Raw genomic sequence first — 22,769 nt, forward strand, 5'->3', positions numbered from 1 at the left:
GGTGAGGAATACTATTGGATTTCAACCCATAAAGTATTCTTTTTAAAGAACAGATCCTTTAATATTTGTGAATTTTCTACTAGATTGAACCAGGTGATAAGGGAAGGGGGGACTTATTAGGCACTACAAGATATAATATCATGGTTTGCTTGTATACTGGTATCTACCATTGTAAAGGTGACAATGGTAGATATCACTGATATCTGACGGCTTTCAAGGCAAAAACTTTTGAGGTTTCATTGGAAGAGTAAAAAGTGCTTGTGGAATAAGTGTCCTGGGTTAGTTCATACAGTACCTCTTGCTGTGCCATATCTACACGGGATATTCTGTGATGTCATGAGGAGAGTTGCCATTTGGTCTATGATTATGTAGATCCAGTGGCTACAAATGCCATTTCTTATGTAGAGGTGTGAAGGCCTTGTAGCCTCTATACCTGTAGAGGTCAGAACAAAGAGGCTGTCGATTCAATGTATGCTATCTATGGATGATGAATATGTTTCACCTGCCCCAATAGTTCTTGGAGATGTGAGGGGCAAATGTTATTTATGATTAATTAGTGGGGTGAGTACTTTTGTGATACAGTGATACCAGCTAAAATCTATATATTTCTGGAGTGTTCAATATTAGTTTCTCTCTTTAAAATACATATTCTTTGGGTATTTTGGTGATGTTCAGTCTTCGTGTCTGTCATTAATTTATACTTATCTCATTTATACTTGTATTTAAATTAAGAAAAGTTCTTTCAGGAGAAATGACTACTAGTAAGTGTTCTCCAGTTTACAAGTGTCTCATGTAAATACATTATTTATGTTGTACTGAGTTCTTCAAGTAACTTTGCATAAAGCTTGGACTTATGTCTTTAATGTACTTATTATAGGAAAGTCCTTTGAGATACTGGGATTGATATTTCAGCCATGACATTTATCGTAAACCAAGATGACAGTTAACACTACTTGAATAAATTAAAGAACTGAAAGTATTTTTTCGGTATGGTTTTAACAGATCTGATTAAGTACATATCTCTGATGTGGTGAAGTAGTCCTAATAACACATTAATGTGATCCTGCAAACACTCATTCAATAAGAATCAATAAATGTTATGTACACTCCCCTGTTTTACACTGATGCAATATTACCTTGAGGTGAGCGAGAATTTTATCTGACTTTAGATTACAGGATGGTGCCTTGTTGATCAATGTATTCAGTATAATAGGTTTTTATCCTTGCTTTGTGGAGGTGAAAAAGCAATACCATGAGGCATTTTGTTATGACCTAATTCAAACAAATATCATTTTATGATGAGTTTTACCACTTTCCAGGGGCAGATTTGGGGAGGATTGCAGTGTTGTCCATGTCCTGCTGCCACTGCTTCCAGCTGAACCTGTGCTCCTGTCCTGCTCCAGTCATAGGTAGGGACCTACTGAAATTGAGGAGGCAGGTGGCTGATTTTGCAGGCTGATCAAAGGGCTGCCCGACACTTTTGCAGGATCATTGTGGTAGGTCACCCCATGCCTGGTGGCCCCACCCCTTGCTGCTGATTGGTTGAGAGGGCTGCCCATCATGTGACCCCACTCCTCACCACAGATTGGCAGACAGGCAGGGCTGTGCAATGGGCAGCCCTCAGCCAATCAGTGGCTGCCATCTTGGCTGCTCCCCTTTGGGCTGAGCCATGAGGATCGTTAGCTCCCACTGGGTAGCCAGGATTTTATCATTAGTAAGGGTGTTTTTTGGGGGTTTTTTGTGTGGATTTCATGGACAATGCCTGATTTTTCTCAATTTCCATGAAATCACTAACGGAGTAGGTCCCTAGTCATAGGTTGTAGCTATGCAGAGTACCAAGCTTGGCAGTAGACAGCAGCACTGGGATGCAGATTCATCCTTCCAGTGCCTGGTTCCTGTCTGCCTCTCCCCTGCAAGTGTCCCTGGCTGACAAGAGTAGGTGCTGGAAGGAGGAAACCGCATACTCCTGCTACTATATTTTTGGCCCTGTGTACAGGAAATGACTGTGGGAAGGTGAGCTTGGCTGAGGAGAGTGGTGGTTGTCCCAGCTCCCCAGCAGTCTTAAGGCTCCAGTTATGCCTCTATCCCTCCCATTGTTTGAGGGCCAGTGTGCTGCACCTTTCTTCAGTAAATTCTGGATCTACCCATGCCACTCCTATATTCCCATATAATTTATGTCTTTTGGGAAAGAATTAAATTAAAAGCCATAAAAAAAGAGGGGGAGAGAGCATGCTTCTGCAACCTCTCACCTTGTTGGTAACAGAAATATGCATCGGAAACCTAAGAAAGAATAATTGCTGTTTACAGAACTGGTTATATCTTCCCACAAAAGTTAGGCTAATTGAACAAGCTAGAACATGGATGGACATAGGAAAAGTGGTCTGAAAGATTAATGCATTTCAAGGCCAGAAAAAACCGTTGTGATCACCTTGTCAAACCTTCCATTTAATCATTTTGCCATTGCCAGCTTTATTTGTAAACTCTCTCTTCTGTTACACTGTACAAAAGTTGCCAGATTGGTAAAGTCATGACTGCATTTGATTTTCTGTAAACAATTAAAGAAAACGCAAACAGATGCACAGAAACAAAAAAGATGTACGTTGCTATGTTAATTGCTGATCAGAATAAAATGGATATATTGAATATTTCAAAGGAAGGACAAAAGTTGGCAGGCAGCAGATGAGAGGAACAGAAAGTGGGCAGTTTGGTTTAGCGCAACATTCTGATAATACCAACACTTAGCAATTGCCTGGCACTGAAGAGTCCACATCCATGGTATATGGTGGTCTCAACATATTTGTAAACTTGCTGAGGCTTGCCTTTTGCTTATCATTTTTTGGGGGTATTTTCTGTCTGTCAACACCTTCCACACACTTTTTTTTTTTAATTTTTAGTTTTTATTTAAAATGCAGAGTGAGTGAAAAAATACCTCTTACTTGGCAAATCTCTTCTTCAGAGTCATGTCTACTAACTGATCAATAGTTTCTAGATATTGTTTCCCTGTTGTTAGCAGTTAGCTCTTCAGAGCTATGGGAGAGAGAGAGAGATGAATTCTAATCTGGCCACAAAGTACATCATAATTAGAATGACAGTTTTTCTGTCCTACCGGGTATTCTGTACTTCAGAAAGAGTGTGAGAATCAAAGACCTAGTGCCATCCTCCAGAGTTCACTTGGCATGAGTGCAAACATATTTCTACAGTATGGAGAAATGTGGACTGTGTGACCATACCGTTGTGCCTTGGAAGTGAGATCTGGAGAGTGGGTGGGTGGGTGAGTAGGATGACCCAGAGAGATCAAGAATAATACTCAAGTACACTCCAATTAATACAAACAATATCCTAAACTGTAACTTGGTATAGTTTCACTGGAGTTCCTGGAACTATATTATTCTATGTGAACCCTTGGTTGGAAAAACTGGTTTTTCCATGATTTGTATAGCTGCAATTTGGCTATGCTGGGGGTCTTTTTATAGGTCAAGGATGCCTCATGATCAGCAATTATACTCAAGGCCTTTTAAAGCATTATCATTATTTTCATTTTGCTATAATATGTTATATGGGGGAGGAGACAGGGAAGGGAAGAACACTGTCACCTAACAGAGTGAGTAGCAGATTGGGACAGTTATCCATGAGTAGCTAAATGGTGTGATTTGGCCATCCATAAAGCAAATATAGTCCCAGTTGTCAAGCTGTGCATTCATTCTTACAAGGAGATGAAAATGAGGGAGCTGCAGTTGCAACTGTCTAAAGGCATTTCTTTACTTTCTGTGAACTGCTGGGCTGCCATGTCCTATTTGGTGTACTTTTCCTTCCTTTAGACTGATCCAATTTGTTTTATCCTCAATTTAGTCTAAATTAAAATGCCACTGCCATCATTAGCCTGCAACTGAGAGTCAAAACTAACAGCATGTCATTTATTTCAAATTAAAGTAAATATTATTTTGGGTAATGTCCATCTGGTTTGAAATAGAGATCCAAAAGCACAGAATAGCACCAATCTAGTCATCTGGCAGAGCTGCCTACAGAAGTTATTGAGTACCCCCTGGGACTGTGCCCACAAGTCTTTTGTTTTGCTTTCAAGGCAGCAGGCAATAGTTGAATGTGGCTAGGAAGCTTGTACAGTTGAGCTGCACATCAGATCCTGAATGCTGCTTTTGCTGCAACAGTGAGTGGGCCGCTTTAGTTATTTTCATTACAGAAAATCTACATGCTAGCACTGGTGCACAATAGGACAAACAGAATAGTGCTTTTATGAAGTGAAAATGAAAATACTCTTAGAGGCGGGAGGGCTGGTATCAAAAAACTTAATTTAAATATGTACACATGCTGCCTCCAACTATGGATTGATAGTATTTGGAATTGCCTCTTCCCCTGCCCCCCCACCCTTTCCCCTCTGCCCCAACAGCACTTTGGTGAAATACCACATCCAGTTGTTGGCTTGTATATGGACAAAGTAAGCCTTTTTTTCATTGCTGGGCCTTGTGAGTTGTATATTGGGTGTTGCTGCTTGGTGAATCTAGCATCAGCATATTCAAGGGCCATTGCAATCACAGCTTGGTTTCTAGTGCACTTTTGATTCTAAAATATCCAGAGGTGCAATCACCTACCCTGGAAATCAGCAAGATGACTGTCTAGTCTCCTCTTGAAGGAGTCACCTGACCCCCCAGTTATCTTTCCTACTTGGTGCGGGGGGTTGGACCCAATGGTCTTCTTTCTGGCCTTACAATCTATGATTCTGTGTTTTTACACATAAGGAAGGTATATAAAAGCATAAACTTGGTTTGGCTCTACTGCTCTGCCAAGAGTTCTCTTTCCCTTTTGAGAAAATGTAACTATTTTTGCTCTACCCCCTTAGACACCATTCCCCAGTAATTGAAAGCTCAGAGGTACTGCCCCACATATCACTTAACCTACATCTAGCTTCCCTATTGTCCTTATAGGGTCAATATAAAAATCGGGCCTTTTTTTCTTTTCAAGGAGTACTTCTATTGGTCCTCAGGCAATGGGATTGTCAGCTGAGAGGGAACGGTTAAGCTTTTTCAGTAGTTTTGTACCAGTGGGCTGGGCACATTAGCCTGAAATATTACCTCTGATGCTGCTCTTTAAATTTAATCATCATTAGGTTTCAGAATCAGCACCCCCTGTACTCTTGGATCACTTTTTACTTCTACATTTATTTTCAGAGCCAAGTTAAATGAAAGCTTAAATTGGATTATTAATTCCTGGAAACAAACTGATTTACATAACTATGGAATCAAATGCATACAGTTCTGATCATAAGTCATGAGCAAGCACAGGATGCAGCAACAATGGCCTCATTGTTGCCCTCATCCCTCACCTTCATAATTGCAAAGCTGCATTTATTTGTTGGTTCAATTTGTGCAACTTCACTGAATTTTTGTGAACTGGAAAGAGGGTCCTGTTGCACATTAATTTTAGTTGGCTCCTGGAGCTCTTAACTCCTGGATTGTCCACACATTAACACCTGAAACCAGTTTTAAACACACTTAAGGCAGCTTAAAGTTGTAGCATCCCAGGGAAGGTTTCTCTGATCCCTGTTACCCAGCTTGTGTTTTATTCATTCACAGCCACTCCCCACAGATGTGCTGCACAAGTTGCAGCCCTCCAGTATGCCAGGATGCAGTGTCCTCTCCCCCATCCTCCTGTTTGGCATGGACAAATTTTCCACCCCCTGACCTCTACTGCCCCCAGGGTGGTTTTGGCATCAAGCCAACACCCTCTTCTCCTCCTGGGGATGTGATCTTCTCAACTTTAGGGGTGCAACCCTGTGCACAGCCTGAAGAGCACATGCCAGCTAGCCAGAAGTGGGGTCTAGGATGGATGTGGGGGGAGGTAGGGGACTGGATGGAGGTCTCCCTGAGTTGGGGCCTCCTTCCCAGGGCAGGGGCAGTAGTTGCCCTGAAAAGACTTTCCCTCTGCTCTCAGCCCCCCTGGGAAGCATGACCAGCACCTTCTACACCCCAGTCCTAGATTTCAGTTCATTAAAACATGACACCATCTTTAATTTACTTCATCTGTGTTTCCTATTAAATTCCCTTTTTTTCCCCACTTTTTATTTTATCCCTCAGTGGCTAACTTTTTTCATTTCACCAACCCTTCCTCCACCCCCATTTTCCTTTCCACTTTCCATTTAAATTACCCACCCCCATCACATTAACTCACCAACTCACAGCTTCATGTCCCCCCCCCGCAACTATTTCTCACCCCTACACCTACAGCAGGGATAGAAGCCTGTCATGGATCACTAGCTCGCTAGTGGCAACTCACAGCTGCCACTCCTAGTCTAGCCTCTGCTTGCCAGCCCTCTTGTGGCAAGTCACAGCTGTGCATGTGGGGGGGGACAGTCAGAGAAGGTTTTTGGCTTGAAGGTGTGACTGCTCCAAACTTAAGCTAGCACTGACACTAATCAACATTTGAGCTCTCAAAGTGCAACATGCAGCAAGGCCCTAATAAACTAGAGGAAGAAGGCATGAAAGGCAAAATCCTGCTCTTGAAAGACTTGATAGAAGCTTAATCACTTTTCACAAAGGGCATGTCCAGATGAGCGTGGCCGCGTGGTACCGCAAACATATCTGCAGCACCACATACCGCCCACTGAGGTGCTGTCTGCATTGCAAGGGCACACTGCCCATGTGTGTACTACTCCATTTTTTTTCCCCATAGATTTTTTTGGGCCTTGGACATTCAGGGGTGAAAAAAAAAAACCTGTGGGGGGAAAAAAAACAAACAAACCAGTGCACAGATAGGCAGCATGTGCAACTGAAAACCAGAGCCAGGCTGCCTGGAGCCATACTGTAGCTGCCAGCCAGGCTCCTCCTGGCAGGATCGCTGCAGCCCTGGGAGGTCACCAGGACCCCAGGCAAGGCTGTTGGGGCCAGCACGGTGCTGGTCTTAGCCTCCCCTACCGCACCTGAGGTAACTTATGACATGCCAAAGCACACATGGCATGGGTATTCCCTGGGTACAAGTAGCAGTGGTGCGAAGTGCACTGCTACTACTTGTCCCCAGGGAACCAAACATCCACACTCATCTGGACATGCTGAAAAAGAGTAGGGCTGGGCCTCTAATGGGTTGGCTTAACCTAATTGGCTACCTCTGAACCACCCATGTCAAATATACATGCCCTTTTTAGGTAGTCACCATATCTAGCCAAGTTAGTCCATTAAGATAGGGTCCTTCCTCCTCCAACCTCTCCTCCCCACCCAAAAAATGTATGGTTTGCTTTCAACCTATTCTGAAAATAGAGTGGTAGTAGTTCACAAATGGCAAAAAAAAGTTATTTTTCTCAGAAATGCATATTCCTGTGTAAAAACTTGGCTAGAAGATGTATGCAAATGGTGAATAAAGCTGTTGTGAATGGTTTCTTAACACTCAGTTCTTTAAGTCTTTACATTTCTTTTACATGGTTAATACCAGCCATTCTCCTTTTTAAGTACTTTAAACTCTTGTCATAAAATGAGAAATGGTTTGTGTATTTAAATATATACATAAAGGGTAAAATAACTGTTATCCTCATTTTTTTAAATAGTCTCCATCATAAGAATTAATCTTTAACATGAGAATTCCACTACATGCCAACATATTATTGAATCATAGAAGTAGGGTTGGAGGGGACCTTGTAGGTCTTCAAGTCCGACCCCTGCCTGGGCAGGAGAAAAAAAACTGGGCTCAAATGACCCCAGCTAGGTAGGCTGGGATCATTTGAATGCTGGTTCCATTTTTTTATTTTGGAAAAATGTTTTAATCTCCAACTTGCATTTGTATTGTATATATATTTTTTAAAAATTGCCACATAAAATCTTCTTCTATGTTAAAGATAGATAATTTACTGCTGGCCAAAAATATATATAACAGTGCATTGCTGTAATTAAATTAAATTATGTGTACAGGCAGAAATAACATGCCCTAGAATTCCTAACACTACCATTATGTAGCCCTAGCTGCAAAGTTAAGTAACTTAATAACCTATATTTTCAAACTGATGATACTTTGGCCCTAAATTCAGTTATGATTCTATTTGTTCTAGGCCAGTCAGAAATCCAATCATACTTGGGAATTAGCCATGTGCTCCTCACATAATGCTGCATTAAATACATGAAACAAAGCACTGGCAAAGTTGAATGAATTCAAAAGGAAAGAGATTGATATTAAACATTTAGTTGAAATTCTTTTTTAATAGAATTTGATACTTACTTTAAACCAAGTTTAAAAAGGTCATACTTTTTAAAGATCTTTCTATACATCACGCCATTCAGAATGTCCCGAAGAATTATTTTTACCTCAAATAATGTCATAGAAATCATAGAAAAATAGGGCTGGAAAGGACCTCCAGAGGTTATCAAATCCAACTTAGGTATGTGAAAGATTAAACAATTAATTGATTAAACCAGTAAGTGCAGTGATAACCAGTTAGCTTACCGGTTATACTTCAGCTTGAGGCTAGCACAGTCTGGCAGGGAAGGGAAACTATGCAAGGCCCCAGCAAGACTGGGGGGGGGGGGGGGAAATAGGAGAGGAGTGGCCTAAGAGGAAAACATTGAGTACCTAATGACTCCCCAATTAAGCAATTAGCTGGTTGTTCACAGGTGCTTCCCCCCTCCCAGTGCAGGGCTTCACCTGAGCTGTGTTGCTTGGCTGGGCTTCCCTCCTTTTTCTCCCCAGTCAAAGGCTCCAGAAGCTGAGAGTGGCTCCCAGCAGCAGCTCTGTCTGAGTTGCTGTGTTTATTGGTTAATTGTTTAACTGATATAATTAGACAATGTTAACCAAATAGTTTTTAAAACAATATTTACATCCCTAGTCCAACTACTGCCGAAGGTGCGTCATCCCCATCCAAGCCATCCAATACAATCCATAACCTAGACTCTTTGTGAGATTACAGTCAGCCCTGTCCAGTAAGGTTTTCATGTTTGTCTTTTGTTGTTATGTGTTTTTGTTATTCTTAAGCACTTTAAATTTAAACATGATTATCAAGCTGAGAAGCACATTAAATTGTTTTTGTAAATACAAAATGTAGAGGCAAAGCAAGATCACAGCAGAGATGCCACTAAACATAGAGAAGAAAAAAAAAGTTTCTCTTGCCCCCAGACTTTAAAGAAAGATTTGCTATTTGATAAATATGGAATTGCAAATCTGATGTGTTACGTAATAATTGCAAAGATCTGAAAACTGGCAAAGGCATCAGTTCTATGGTACTTACCATATTAAAAACAGCACTGAGTAGAATATGTGGAAGGTCCCCAAACTGTAATCAATAACTGATTAAAATGATGATCTTTAATGGTATTAGTTTGAAGTGCATAATCTGAAATTAGAGGACATTTATTGATGATTATAATATCCTCTTAAAAGAAAGATTGCTTATACATGCTAACAAGAAAATCAATGTTTGTTGCCTATCACAATAAAAGGACAATGATTTATTCTCAAAAATTCTCTTCAGTTGGGTACCTACGTAACCCATACTGTCCTGCAATAGCAGTGTAGATTCCATTTCATGGAGCTAGATTTCTGGATACCAAGTGAAAGAAGCAGGTGGGAACAACAGGACAGATGGGTACAAAGCAAAAAAGAGAGAGGAAAAGTCACAATAACCATATTCAATACCTGTGTAACTAGCATGAACCAATTTACTTACAGTTGGACAAAATCAAACTACAAGGCCATGTATTACAGGTCAGAGAACATTTTATCTTAAAATTATAATATAGTTGGATTATTATATTGTTATATATTTTAGTGCTTATAAATGTTCTCAGATGGGTATCAATGGAGAACAAAATCCTCTACTGGTATGATCTCACTTCTGTCCTTGCCCCTTTATATAGGTAAAATTGCTGGAGTGAAATGAGGTGGCCCTCATAGTCCCCATATGTCACTTGCCATAATTTTCTTCCTACAGCCATCACAGAACATAGCTTTAAAGCTGTCCTCTTAAGATTCCTTCACAAGTCATAATGCAAGAGGTTTGTTGTGGCAGGGCTGATAGTGGAAAAGGCTGTGTAATTTTTCTGAGCCATCTACGCTAGGCAATTTCCATAGAGGAGGGTGGAGGGCTCTCTATACCTTTCTTGGAAAAAGCTTTGAATTAGGAGGCTGCAAAGGGAAGCATAGAACAGAATCCCAATGTATGTGGCTATAGATTATATACATAGTATGGCACAGGCAACAGTTGTTTGATTCCCTTGCTGCTCTGATAATGTCCTTAAGCCTGATTTGGCTTGGTTTAATTATTCCAGGGATTAAAAAGGGAGTTGTGATTCCTTAAAAGTGGATTAGGATCTGGATTTATGCATCTTAAAGGACCACATGTATTGCAGAATCCAAGCACAATAGGAACTAATGCAGACTGGTATATAATTATGTGCAGAAAGAAAATAGTGCTTACAAAGTATTATCACTTTTACGTTATCCGGTAAGGGCATACAGCTAGTGAAGGGCAGGATTACCTGATTTAGTGAAATCTTAATCCTATCAATTCAATTCCAAATCAGTTCACCACAGCCACAAGTAGGTACATTTCTTTAGGGGTAAAAGCATGCCTCTTCTTAATTTAGAAGAAGCTGGTTCAGTCTGTTGCGTGCTTGTAAATTCTATACCGTCAGAACACATCCTGAAGTTGTGGCAACTGTCATGTTATTAAACACAGAACAGTGCTCTGTGTAGACAGAGGTTGAATGGTTTAACATTGTCACTTATTTGCAGTTTACCCTTACTAAACAGTATGATGTACCAACCCTGACTATACCATGTTAATCATCATGACTTCAAGGTTGCTTTACAGCGCAGTGTAAACTTTTTCATTATGAATAAGTCCTTCTGAGACTTCCCTTCCGTCTGAAGTAACTGGCTTCCCCGATGTCCTTTAGCTGGGTTTAGGGTATTTTTAGGGGACCTTTTTGGGAGAAAGAGGCTACTAACGGGGTGTGAAACTCAAAAAAATTGGATTAGCAATTCATAATGGGGGTGAGAGAGCAAGCAGGGAAAAATCTTTTTTTCAGCTTTTATGCTGGAATGCACTGTCCCATGTTGCCTTCAGGAACAAAACAGTAAACTAAGACCTGTTTCTAGGACTAGATTTTTTAACTGGTTGTACTATTGAGTTTCCAGTGTGAGGTAATATGGATTATCACTTTGCCTGTTCGTTCACCTACATTTTTGGATGAAGAGGTTGCCATATCTCGGATACCAGAATGCCAATCTTTCACACTGGGGATTTTTATAGAGCATTTTATCACTGTGATATTTTATTTAACCTATCTAAACCTTAGTCTTTTTCCTTTCCACATATGGAATAAAAAGACATAAAATTTTAAGTTGCTCCTATAAAAAGACATGTTATCCAAATTCCTTAAAAACCCATTGCAGACATTTTAAGATCTTAACCACTGTCTAAAGAGTCATGAAGCCTTTCCAATTTTTGTAGCTTAAAGATGGAGGAAAGGAATTATAACGTAATCTTTTTTTAAAACATAGAATTACTTTGGAAATGAAAGCTGGACTAGAAAATACTAGTGCAATTCCTTAAATAGAGACAGACAAAAATCCCAACCCTAGCATACAGTCTTAAATCCTATAGAAGTAATGGACACTAATGAGCGTCTCTTCCTAAAGTAACCTCAATGTAATGGTTTTAACAGGGAAACTGGGCAGAATATAGTATCAGAAGCATCACACATGAATGGCTTTTCAAACCATAACACCAATTCTTTTGTTCTCTAGAGGCTAGTCTGTAGCCCTTGTGTGCTGGAAGGGGTTAAGCAAAGGGCCAGGTAGCAGTGGCAGCTATGGGAGGAATTCCAGTCGATTGAGATGAGCATTCCTTTCCAAGGATGGCAAATACACGTGTGTGTGGCAGCTATATTATTGTAGTATGCATTGCTTCTGTCTCTGTGCTGCTGTGGCCCTGGCTTCTTTCCAGAAAATTAGACATTTAAGAGGGCACTGGAAGGGAGCAGATACTGTGCTTCTCAGCCACTGTTGTGGCCCTAGAGCAGGGGTGCCAGGGAGAGGCTTAGGGCAAGACTGTGGCTTGACACAATATCTTACTTTATGTCATTCTGAAGAAAGAGGCAAAGTCAGAACTCATCTCAATGTCTTATTCATGCACTGCTTTTTAAAGCCTCTAGATTAGAGGTTGACTTCTTTCTCTCTTTCCTCTCTCTGGCATTTTTTTTTTTTTTTTTTTTTTACTATGGCTCCTTTCACCAGAGAAGTTCTAAACTACTTTGAGCTCTTCACATGGAAGAGAAGGTATTTAAACGAACAATCAAAGTAACAGACCTCTATGAGACCTATTCTAATACTGGTTCTCAGATTGACTGACAGACTTCATTGCCTAATCTTGTACAGTCCCACAGGAGACTGTCATTAAACTGCACCAGGGCATGATGATTCATTATGAAGCTTTGGTTTTATACTGGTATTGTTGTCCCCAAAATACTATACGTTAATACTTTCTTTCTGTTTTTCAGCACAGGCAGTTGGTGTGTTTGACTGCTTGTTTAGGGATTGATTTATTTTCTAGGGGGCTTATCTATAGGAACTCTACATGATGCACTGTGTTGTTTAGAAATTTGAGTTTCATCCCTTAATTTAACCCATCAGCCCCAACTGACACTCACCTATTCCCTTAATTGTGCTTAATTATCCACAAAAAAGGTTTAGAAAAAATGAATTCTCTTTTTTAAGAGGTCTTGATGGGTCACTGTATTTGGGCTTTGGTGGACTGGAAGAGTGTGTGCAAGTATGTATGCTGCAGAGATGAGGGCTCTTCATTGAAAAGCCCTAAAAGTCCTCTCCTTCAATAACATGAAGATTATTTGTTCAAACACCTCATTTTGTCTCATCTGCAGCATGTTAATCTGAACAATGTAAAATCTCTAAGGTAACTATAGTGTTGCCTCTTAATACGTTCTGTACCTGGTTATAAGCTGGAAGGCAGGGAAGACTTAGGAAGGACTGTTACATACTTTCTTCAGTGGTGTTCTCCAAGTTTCTGGCTGCTGCATTCTGGAGCAGGTGAAGTTGTCAAGTAGCCTCAAGACTTATCAACATCTACTTTTGGACTATAATTGTCCATTTCAAGAAGTTAATTCAGCACTATCAAGAATATACAATACTTTAAGAGCCGAGCTAATTCTGACACAGTTAATTCTGCTGAAACAGAATTAACTGAGCTAATTCTGACACAGTTGCCAGAGGAGAAAGCAGACCTCTTTAACCAATTCTTCACCTCTGTTTTCTTGGGCAGGGACCGGGACTTCCCCACCATGATTGGAACGCCTCCAGACCTCAGGTTGGGGAGGACCAGGTTAGAGAGCTTCTGGAGGGGCTGGACGTGTTCAAATCAGAGGGTCCAGATGCTTTCCATCCCAGGGTGTTGAGGGAGCTAGCTAGGGTTATTGCAGGGCCCTTGGAACAGCTTTATGAGCACTCATGGTGCTTGGGCCAGGTGCTGGATGACTGGAAGGTAGCCAACGTGGTCCCCATCTTTAAAAAGGGAGGAGGGAGGACCCGGGCAACTATAGGCCCATCAGTCTTACCTCAATCCTAGGGAAACTCTTTGAGAAGATCATCATGGAGCACATCTGTGATGGGCTGGCCTCAGAGATGATGCTCAAGGGCAACCAGCATGTTTTCATCAGTGGCAGGTCATGTCATACCAACCTGATTGCCTTTTATGATCAGGTCACAAAAGCCTTGGATGCAGGTGTTGCTGTGGATGTAGTCTTTCTGGACTTCAGCAAGGTCTTTGACACTGTCTCCCACCATCCTCATTAAGAAATTGGGTGACTGGACTGTGGCATTGATGCCTACACAGTCAGATGGATTGTACTGCAGATTAGCTGAAGGGTTGTACTCAGAGGGTGGTGGTGGATGGGTCATATTCGACCTGGCGGGAAGTGGGCAGTGGAGTCCCTCAGGGCTCGGTCCTTGGGCCCGTGCTGTTCAATCTCTTTATCAGCGATTTGGATGACAGGGTGAAAAGCACCCTGTTTAAATTTGCTGATGATACCAAAATTTGAGGTGAGGTGAGCACACTAGTAGGGAGGGAAAGACTGCAGCAAGACCTGGATAGGTTACAGGGGTGGGCTAGCAAAAACAGGATGCTCTTCAACACTGACAAGTGCAGGGTGCTGAACTTGGGCAGTAGTAACCAGCAGCATACTTACAAGATGGGAAACTCCCTTCTTGAGAGCACGGAGGCAGAAAGGGATCTTGGAGTCATTACTGACTCCAAGATGAATGTAGGCCGACAATACGAGGTCACGGTTGGCAGGGGTAACCGGACCTTGTCGTGCATCCAGAGGTGAATCTCGAGGACAGCCAAGGAGGTGATCCTCCCCCTCTATGCGACACTGGTCAGGCCACAGCTGGAGTACTGTGTCCAGTTCTTTGTACCCCACTTCAGGAGGGATGTGGACAACATGGAGAGGGTCCAGAGGAGGGCCACCCGCATGATCTGGGGACTACAGGGCAGGCCCTACAATGACTGCGGGACCTGAACCTGTTCAGCCTTCACAAGAGAAGGCTGAGGGGGGACCTGGTGACAGTCTATAAACTCACTAGGGGGCACCAGAAGGGTTTGGGAGACACCTTGTTTCCCCTAGCGCCCCCTGGCATAACAAGGAATAATGGCCACAAGTTGTTGGAGAGTAGGTTTAGACTAGACATCCGCAAGAACTGCTTCAGTCAGGGTGGCTAGGATCTGGAACCAACTTCCAAGGGAAGTGGTGCTGGCTCCTACCCTGGGGGTCTTTAAGAGGAGGCTTGATGCCTACCTCGCTGGGATCATTTGAGCCCAGTTTTTTTCTCCTGCCCTGGTGGGGTGGGGTCGGACTTGAAGATCTATAAGGTCCCTTCCAACCCCACTTCTATGATTATGGAGTAGGTGGTGTGATGCTCATAATTAGCGATTTGCTATACTCTAATACAGAAAAACAAATACTAATTTAATATCTGGATTTTTGGTACCACCAGCTGAGTAAGTACATTGAGAGTATCTAAAATATCATCCTTCCTACCTGCGAATTGGCAGGCAAACAGACAATGAAAAGACATTGTCACATTTAAAGGTAACATTGGAATATGAGATACCGTAGTTGAGAGAAGGTGTCATACTCCTTTCAATCACAGTGCAGCTGAATGCTCTTTAAATAACATGTTTCCTTTCATTCCATTTCCACCTCTTCTGTGAAAATGGTTCCAAGTGGATTGCTCTGAATTTGTCTTTGCTAAACTTCATTGCTGGAAATAGCAATTGCATGTGAACAAACTACGATTCTGCTTTGCTAATTCACTGGCAAGTGCTAGATAATTAAAGGAGCACAAAATGCTATTTAACATGGGGCTTTTAGTCTTTGGGAACTACTTGCTCTTGATCTAAGTTAGTTTTAATGGTTTTGCAATCCTTTTGGAAATAAGAATAAAAAAAAAAAAGGCCCCAGGCAGGTGCTCTCTCTCTCTCGACACTGATTGTTCTTATGGAAATTGCACCCTTTCCCTTAGGAAGAAAGGAAGTGAAAAGCCTGAGGCAGGGTTTACCATTTAAAAACCATAGCTAACAACAGTTTAGATCTGGTGGCAAAGTCTGAGTGAAAGCAGGAGTGGACTGAATAAGGTGTTGGAAGGGGGTGGGGGTAGGGAATAGAATGAAGAGCTACCAACCTACAATAGTAGGAATCATAACAAGGGATGTGAATGAAGAGAGAATGGAGGGAGAAAAATAGTTTGGGGAAGCAAAGAACTAGCTTCAATTAAAAAGAAGCAAAAGTGGGTAGAAACAGGAGATATAGGAAGAAGAGGGAAGGGAATGAGAGAATACTATGAAAAGTGAAAGAAGGAGAAGATGAAGGTCATTAGGAGATGAAAGGGACCAGAGTTGGAAAATGGAAGAGAAAGGAAGAACTGGTTTTCAGAGTCATTTTTCTTCTAAGAATAAGCTTGTCTCTGTTACATGTGATAAACTGTGCATCACTCAGAGGGAAGTGTGATGGGCTCTTAGAGATAAGCATGAATTTCATCTCCTATAGGGAATGTTGGATAACTGTAGGCAAAAATATGATATTTCCTTACTTTCAAAGCTTTTTCAATGCATCTATGTAACTGTTTTCTTCTGTGACCCATAAGTAAGCCTTTTTCTTCTGGGACCTTTTCTTGCAAGAATTTCAGGAACATGGGCTGCTTGGTTGAATCAGGACGACATTTAGTAAAGCGGAAGGAATCTTGCCCTCATGCCCTTCAGAATATTACAGAAGAAATAAGCTATGGAATTTGGGGAAACTATTTGAAGCGTCTGAATTCTTTTTTTATTCCTGTTTCTTCAACATCTCCAAAGATGAAAGAGTAACATGGGGTACTGCTGAAGCAGAATGTGGCTTATCTATAGAAAACACTTCTGTAACTATAAATAGGCTCAGTAAGAAAATTCCAGATGTTACTTTCTATTCTATATTTGTTCTGTGATTAACTGAGTACCTAAGGATACAGAGAATGACCTTGTTTGTCCTCTTAGATAGCTGATCTCACTTTAAATATCAGGCTTGAACTTTTCCTGTGCAGGTGTAGAATGCTGTGTACATATACAGTAAAAAAGTGATGAGCAGAACAGGTTGTGTAAGGAAACCTGATCTTGTGTTAATCAGTTTTAAGAAAAATGGCTGCTAAGTTATTCTTGCCTAGAGCAGGGGGATACATAGCTAAATGCCTCACTCTAATGAGGAACTTTGTGTTTCAAGCATGTCCATACTCCTCAGCCACTCTTTTTTCTTCCTTGCACATCAGAGACCAGGCATTCAGGTGGCTTGAGACATGGCTGAGGAGGAGCATGTTTAGCATGTAACTTTTCTTGTGCCCAGGAATATCCTCAAAAAGCATTGCACTGAGAGCTGTATACACCTGACTGTAAGGGTTGGAGGCTGTATGCAGGAATGTAAATAGGAAATCAGATTTTCAAGTTTTGTCCCTTGTAACAAGCCAGAATGTTTCAGTAGGAATTGCTATTTTAGGCAAACTGAAAATCGTAGTGATTAGCACTAAGGGTAATGTTAGCACTATTAAAACATTGCCAAGTTGGTGATTAAGATGCATAAACCACTCTGTATTCTCTGAAACTCATTCATTACTTAGAATCAAACCTATTTTGCACTTTATAGTTGTATCAGCATTTCTGCATACCCAGTTTTGGATTTTTACCTGCAATGAAATTTGTAATGTTCACAGTTTGATTCTGATGGTATTTCCCCTGGAGCTAAAAGTTGAAGTGTAAAAAATTTCAGGAGAAACATTATTCCTACAGATTTCCTGAATTCATTCCTACAATTGCAGCCTAATTTCACTAATTCAAGATTTTATATAGTTGACTTCACCTTTTATGTGCATCTGAAGTTGTAGACTCATATCCAGGGTCCAAGGCTAAATCTTTTGAGAAATGCCCCCCTTGCTCTCCTCAAACAGTTCCAGACTAGAGGAATAATCACCAAGTAAACCTTTTTCATTAAAATTTGGTATGTGGCAGAGGGGGAGGAAGGCACATAATATGTGGCTGATCTGACTGTGGGTTGACTTCCAAGTCCTCTGATTTCTGACACATGTTCTTAGAAAACTACCTGAGCCCTAAAACGGACTACGTGCCCACATCTAGACAAGTGTGGACATTTAGTTCCCTGGGGACAAGTAACAGTGGCATACCTTGTGCCACTGTTACTTGTCTCAGGGCATGCCTATGCCATGTGTGCTCTGGCACATGAGAGGTTACCCTGGGTAGTGTAGGGGAGGCTGGGGGGCAACAACTGTGCAGCCTTACTTGGGGTCCTGGGGCCTGGTAACACTGCTGCTGTGATTCTCCTGCAGCTGGGAGCCTAGCCAGCAGCTTCAGTGTGGCTTTGGCCAGTCAGGCTTCAGTTCTGGCTGCCATGCTGCTGCCATGTGTGCCACCCTGTTTTGTTTTGTTTTTTTCCACGTGGATTATTTTGACCCGGGTATCTCCCGGGTCAAAAGAAACTGCTGCATTGTAAGGCAGCAGTGTGGGAAATGCCTGAATGTGCAGAGCATGGTGCCACAGACAGGTCTGTGGTGCCACATACTGCATAGCCATGCTCATCTGGGCATGGCTCCTTTATGCATTTTGAAGGTGTTGTTACAGATTACCTTTAAGCTATTATAAATCTGTGGAATGTTAGGCAGTATTGAAGTTAGAACAGTTTCAGATCAGTTGCACATTAAGGCTTATTGATACCTCCGATTTACACAGCTCTATTTACTACTAGAGGGGAGGTGAGCCGGGGTACAGCTAAGAGCCAAGGGCTAGGGAGAGACATTCAACAATCCTGAGCCTGAATTGAATCAATTATTTGCAGGTTAGTCTAACCTGGCTAGGCTGAATCAGTTTGTAACTGCGCAGACATCCCAGAAATGCATACACGTGCCTGTAGGGGCTCAGGCTAGGAGCTGGGGGGTGGTGGTGGTGCTAAAGCAGCCCTCCCATCCCTTCCACAGTGCTGAGATGAGGCAGTCATGGACGAGCCCCAGCAGAATGCCTTGATTAGCCTTGAAGGCATCCCCCACCTTCTGACCAGCCCAGTGAGAAATTGAAAACAACAGAGGGACATTATCAGCTACCTGTTGATTCTGCCTTTCTCCCATCTGCCACAGCACAGACCATAGCTAGTTAAGTCTGATACTACATTCAACCAGGTTTATCTCAAACCAGTTTCGGCCATTTTCAAACTTGTTTATGTGCACTGAACATCTGTTCTGTTACAGGTTTAAACCAGTTTGTGTGTAATGTCTGTCCATAGCCAAGATGCCTGTGCTCTATGACTGTTCAGGGTGGCAGGGGTAGAAGGCATTGCAGCATACAGTGGCATGGAGCTGGGAGGTAGAGAAACATGGGACTTGTGGCTTCCTTCAGGTGGCCTTCTTGGTCACCTTAAAATCCTTTAAGATATGTAGACTGTATTACTGTAAAGGTTATTTTAAGAATTTTTATTTTAAGTGAAATGAAAGAAAGAAAATAAAGACTATCTTGTGTTGATGAATTGCAGGTGGCGGGAGAGGACTGCCCATGAGTCCCCCATGGGGGTGGGGGGCTAGCAACTGCCAAACTGAGGTTGGCCACTGGCAAGAGCCTTGCTGAACCAGACCTTGGAGGCTCCCTCTGACCCTGTCCCAGCCCCCATTAAGCCATGCTCTAGGCTGGCTGCACTATTAAGCTGGGTGCAAGGCATGGAAAAACTGCAATTAAGCTCAGTTTACCTTGAGCCCTTTTTGGCCCATTCCCTGGAATTTAAGTGTTGCAAGAACATGGAGCATGCCTATCCAAGCTCCATGTTCTCACCACCCAGGAGATCCACTCATAGTGCAAAGCTCCTAGGGGTTAATCACAGCAACAACATGGACCCCAGGGAAGCATGCCTACCTGGACTCTGTGCTTTTACTATACTCGGCACTAGACAGCTTTTTTCCCCCTCCTCCCCTAGCAGCATGCGAGGCTGGGCAGGGAGCCATGCCCTTTCCCTCTCATATTCTCCTGGCTAGGGAAGAACTACCCAGATAGGGACAAAGGCTTTGCCATCTGAGAGGAGGCCCATGAGCCTCACCCCTGGCTCAAGTGCCCAAATCAGGTCTCCTTGGAGCCAGGAGCATTGTGCCGTTTGGGCTGGGGTCATACCTACTGGGGGTGGGCGGGTTTGTTGGTTTGAAACCAGTAGCACCCTCTGAGCAGTTGAGCTTGGGAAAGTAGAAAGCTTGTCTACAGAACAGGGGTCAAGGGGCTGGGAGCCATGCATCCTGGGATGCTGGATGACTGCAAATTGGTCACTATCTCCCAAGAGCAGACTAACAATACCCTAGCTTGAGCTGGATAGAGCAGCTCAGAGATAACCTCCACAAGAAATGGCATAACTTTAAGATGCTTAGAGGGCACTTAGCACAGTCCAACTACCTCTAATGTGTGGCCGCTTCCATCTTTAGTGCCTTTGTAATGGTACAAAGGTAACTGGTAACACCACCCTGAGATAAAAGGGTAGCTCTATTAGGCAGTAGTAATAGTAAGCTATTATTCTCCTTATAAACCAGCCATATAGGGTGATTTGACATGCTTGAAAACTGTACTCCATGTTTACTGATATGAAATTCCCAAAGACTTCACTGGGTGTAGGTTGTAGCCATGTTGGTCTAAGGATATAGGCAGACAATATCATATCAGATTCACCCAAAGAACCTTGTCTGCCAATGACTTCACTGAAACTTTAGCTTAAGTAAGGACTGAGGTTTGATCTGTAATCCATGCTCATATGAACAGTCATGTCTTAAATTCACTGACCTACTGAAGTCAAAGGAACTTGCATCTGATTAAGAATTATTAATATAAAATTATTGGACAGTCAGGTCCGGGCTAAAGATTGTGGGCTTGGGCTTATTGTAATGATTTTTTTCCAGTGGCCTTGGACATTGCTCGATAATCCCATCCTAGTTTGACTTCTAATTACATTGCTCTACATTTCAGTGACTTTTTAACATTTTTTAATACCGCAGTGACAAAGGCCAAGTATATTTTAAATAAAGGCTTATAATATTTTACAGTCTCATTAAAACTTTGGTGCATGTCTAGTCTATAATTTCATCTTTTTTAATGTATTCCTATTTTCTCTATATTGCCTGTGCATACTAAATTTAGAGAATGGTTCACCTCATAAAGCGTCTGCTTCAGTTACAGTCATTTTGTACTTGTTTTATCATTATTGCTTGAGATTTGTATTGTGTATATAATTTTCTTCACTGCTTGCTCTGTGTTCATCCAAAAAAACCCAAAACAAACAAACAAAAAAAACCACACTGCTGTAGCACCATTCATTAAAATGAAGTAAAACAAAACAAAACCAAAACAGGTAGTTCTAACAACTGATCCTTTAAGCAATGAGTTTCAATTCTTTCCCCATCACAGAAAATAGCTTTTACTGGAAATATTCAACTGGCTGCTTTAACTCGGTCCTTATTTACTTGTATGTCCCATTCAAAAACCATTCTGCTACTGTAGGAAACTAGAAGAAAGGCTTATTGAAAGTCCAAACTAATTTAGAGATACAAACAACAACACTCACCATGATGGTGAATTTTAATTAATAAGTCATTACAATTCCACAATGCTGCAAATAAGAACAAGTCATGCTGTGTTTGATGAAAAGAGAAAGTACTTAAGTCTTCATTAAAGGAAGTCTAGAGAGCTAATTAAAATGAGTTGAGGGAAGTTTTTGAAGAGTCAAAGTTCACTCCTTATCTGCATGCATCTCAAACTTCAAGCAAACTCTGCTACAACGCAAAGCAAGGCATCTCTAATGCATATCTGCGATAAAAGTGCATTGGAACTAGAATTCAGTAGCTGTTTGCTTAACTGACACTTCATATCATATTACGAGGAGGGGAAAAAGCATTTTTATCTGCAACAAACTGAGAAGGTTCATTAACTTCAAAAGGACTGCTACAGTGAGTTATACTCTATGAATGGAATTTATAGTTACAGTACAATACATTTATCCTTTACCCTATTTCAAACCATATGCTCATTGTACAAAAAACCAAAGGAAACAAGCAGTAGTACAACAGTTAACTTTACAGAAGACTAATTAGTGGATTCCATTAGCCTTTCTCTGCTGAACACATTTCCTTTTTATAAAAAATTTTATATATAGCAGTACAGCAAACAGCATTTTCAGCAGAAAGGTAATCATAGTTAGTGTAATGTATTGTACCTTGTTGTTGGACTAGACTTCAGGGAAACATTGCTGGCTGAGTAACATTGTTCCAGATACAGGCTTTCAGTCCCATTCTCTACCTATTTATGCCTGCTATGTTGAACCTCCCAGTCCCACCCTCTCCCCATGTAAATTTAAATAACAACATATGAAAATTACCTGCCTCGTTCAGGCAAGCTGAACATGCAAATACCTACATTCTAACGTGTGAACATAATCCTATCCCCTCTAAGAATCCGGGTGCAACTGATTGTGCTTATGGAAAAAAAATACAGAAGCCTTCCTTCCAAACTCCTCAAACATCTACTTTCAACTGGTGCCTAAGCTTCATAGCCCAAGTGGAATATATTGATCTAAAAGACTGACCTCCACTCAGGAAACGGGCCTTGTCTTATAAAACTTTTATCAGGTTCTGTTCTATTTTTCTTCTCATGTTCTCATCCTTCTGCCTTTCTAGCATCTTGTCACTAATCCCTTCTCGGGCATTCCCTGGTGCCACTGACCCAAAAAGGCTATTTAACAAGCTGTATACTATTTATATAGAATTGGACTTTTTTTAATGTGATAACAAGCCAAGGTTCAGACCATATTAAGAACGCTCTCACAAGAACTTCTCTCTGTTCTCCCATTGTTTTGTCTTTCTAATACTCTCCCTGCACCTATTCTGGTTTTATAGCATTCCTCATTGTATTAGCTGCATAAATTGAATTATTTTATATTGTAAAGAACCAGTCACACCTGTGTCAATTTATAAATGAAAAACAATAAGCCTACAGCTTTAACATGTATTAAATCAATTCCACAATGTTGGAAAGAAAAAAAGGAAAGCATCTCTCTCAAATATACTTACTATCAAACCTTCACCTGCTTGTTTCCATCACCTTGTCTGGATTTCCCAGATTTTTTGCCCCCCCTCCACCCTTTCCCCCTCTTCAGCAATTAACAGTGTTCTCAGCTGCTGATAAGGCATAATATGCTGTCACTTTTTTCAGTATC

The 22,769-nt window shown here is 41.5% G+C and overlaps 1 protein-coding gene across 7 annotated transcripts in view; it reads right to left on the reverse strand.

Annotated features, from left to right (window-relative positions):
* Positions 1-22,769, reverse strand: part of B3GALT1 (beta-1,3-galactosyltransferase 1) — a 390,202-nt gene that overhangs the window by 102,663 nt on the left and 264,770 nt on the right. The window contains exons 3-4 of one of the 7 annotated variants that reach the window (XR_016442079.1): positions 9,218-9,322; positions 357-433 (exon numbers count right to left, since the gene is read on the reverse strand). The exons of 5 other annotated variants lie outside the window; for them this stretch is intronic. The gene's annotated coding sequence lies outside the window, so the exon portion shown is untranslated. Of the gene's footprint in view, positions 1-356; positions 434-9,217; positions 9,323-22,769 lie in introns of those variants that run through there. One more of the 7 variants, XR_016442078.1, reaches the window with a different exon arrangement.

Source organism: Crocodylus siamensis, chromosome 4 (genome assembly GCF_052110815.1).
Source record: "Crocodylus siamensis isolate JL-2025a chromosome 4, ASM5211081v1, whole genome shotgun sequence".
In the NCBI taxonomy this organism is placed as follows: domain Eukaryota; kingdom Metazoa; phylum Chordata; order Crocodylia; family Crocodylidae; genus Crocodylus; species Crocodylus siamensis.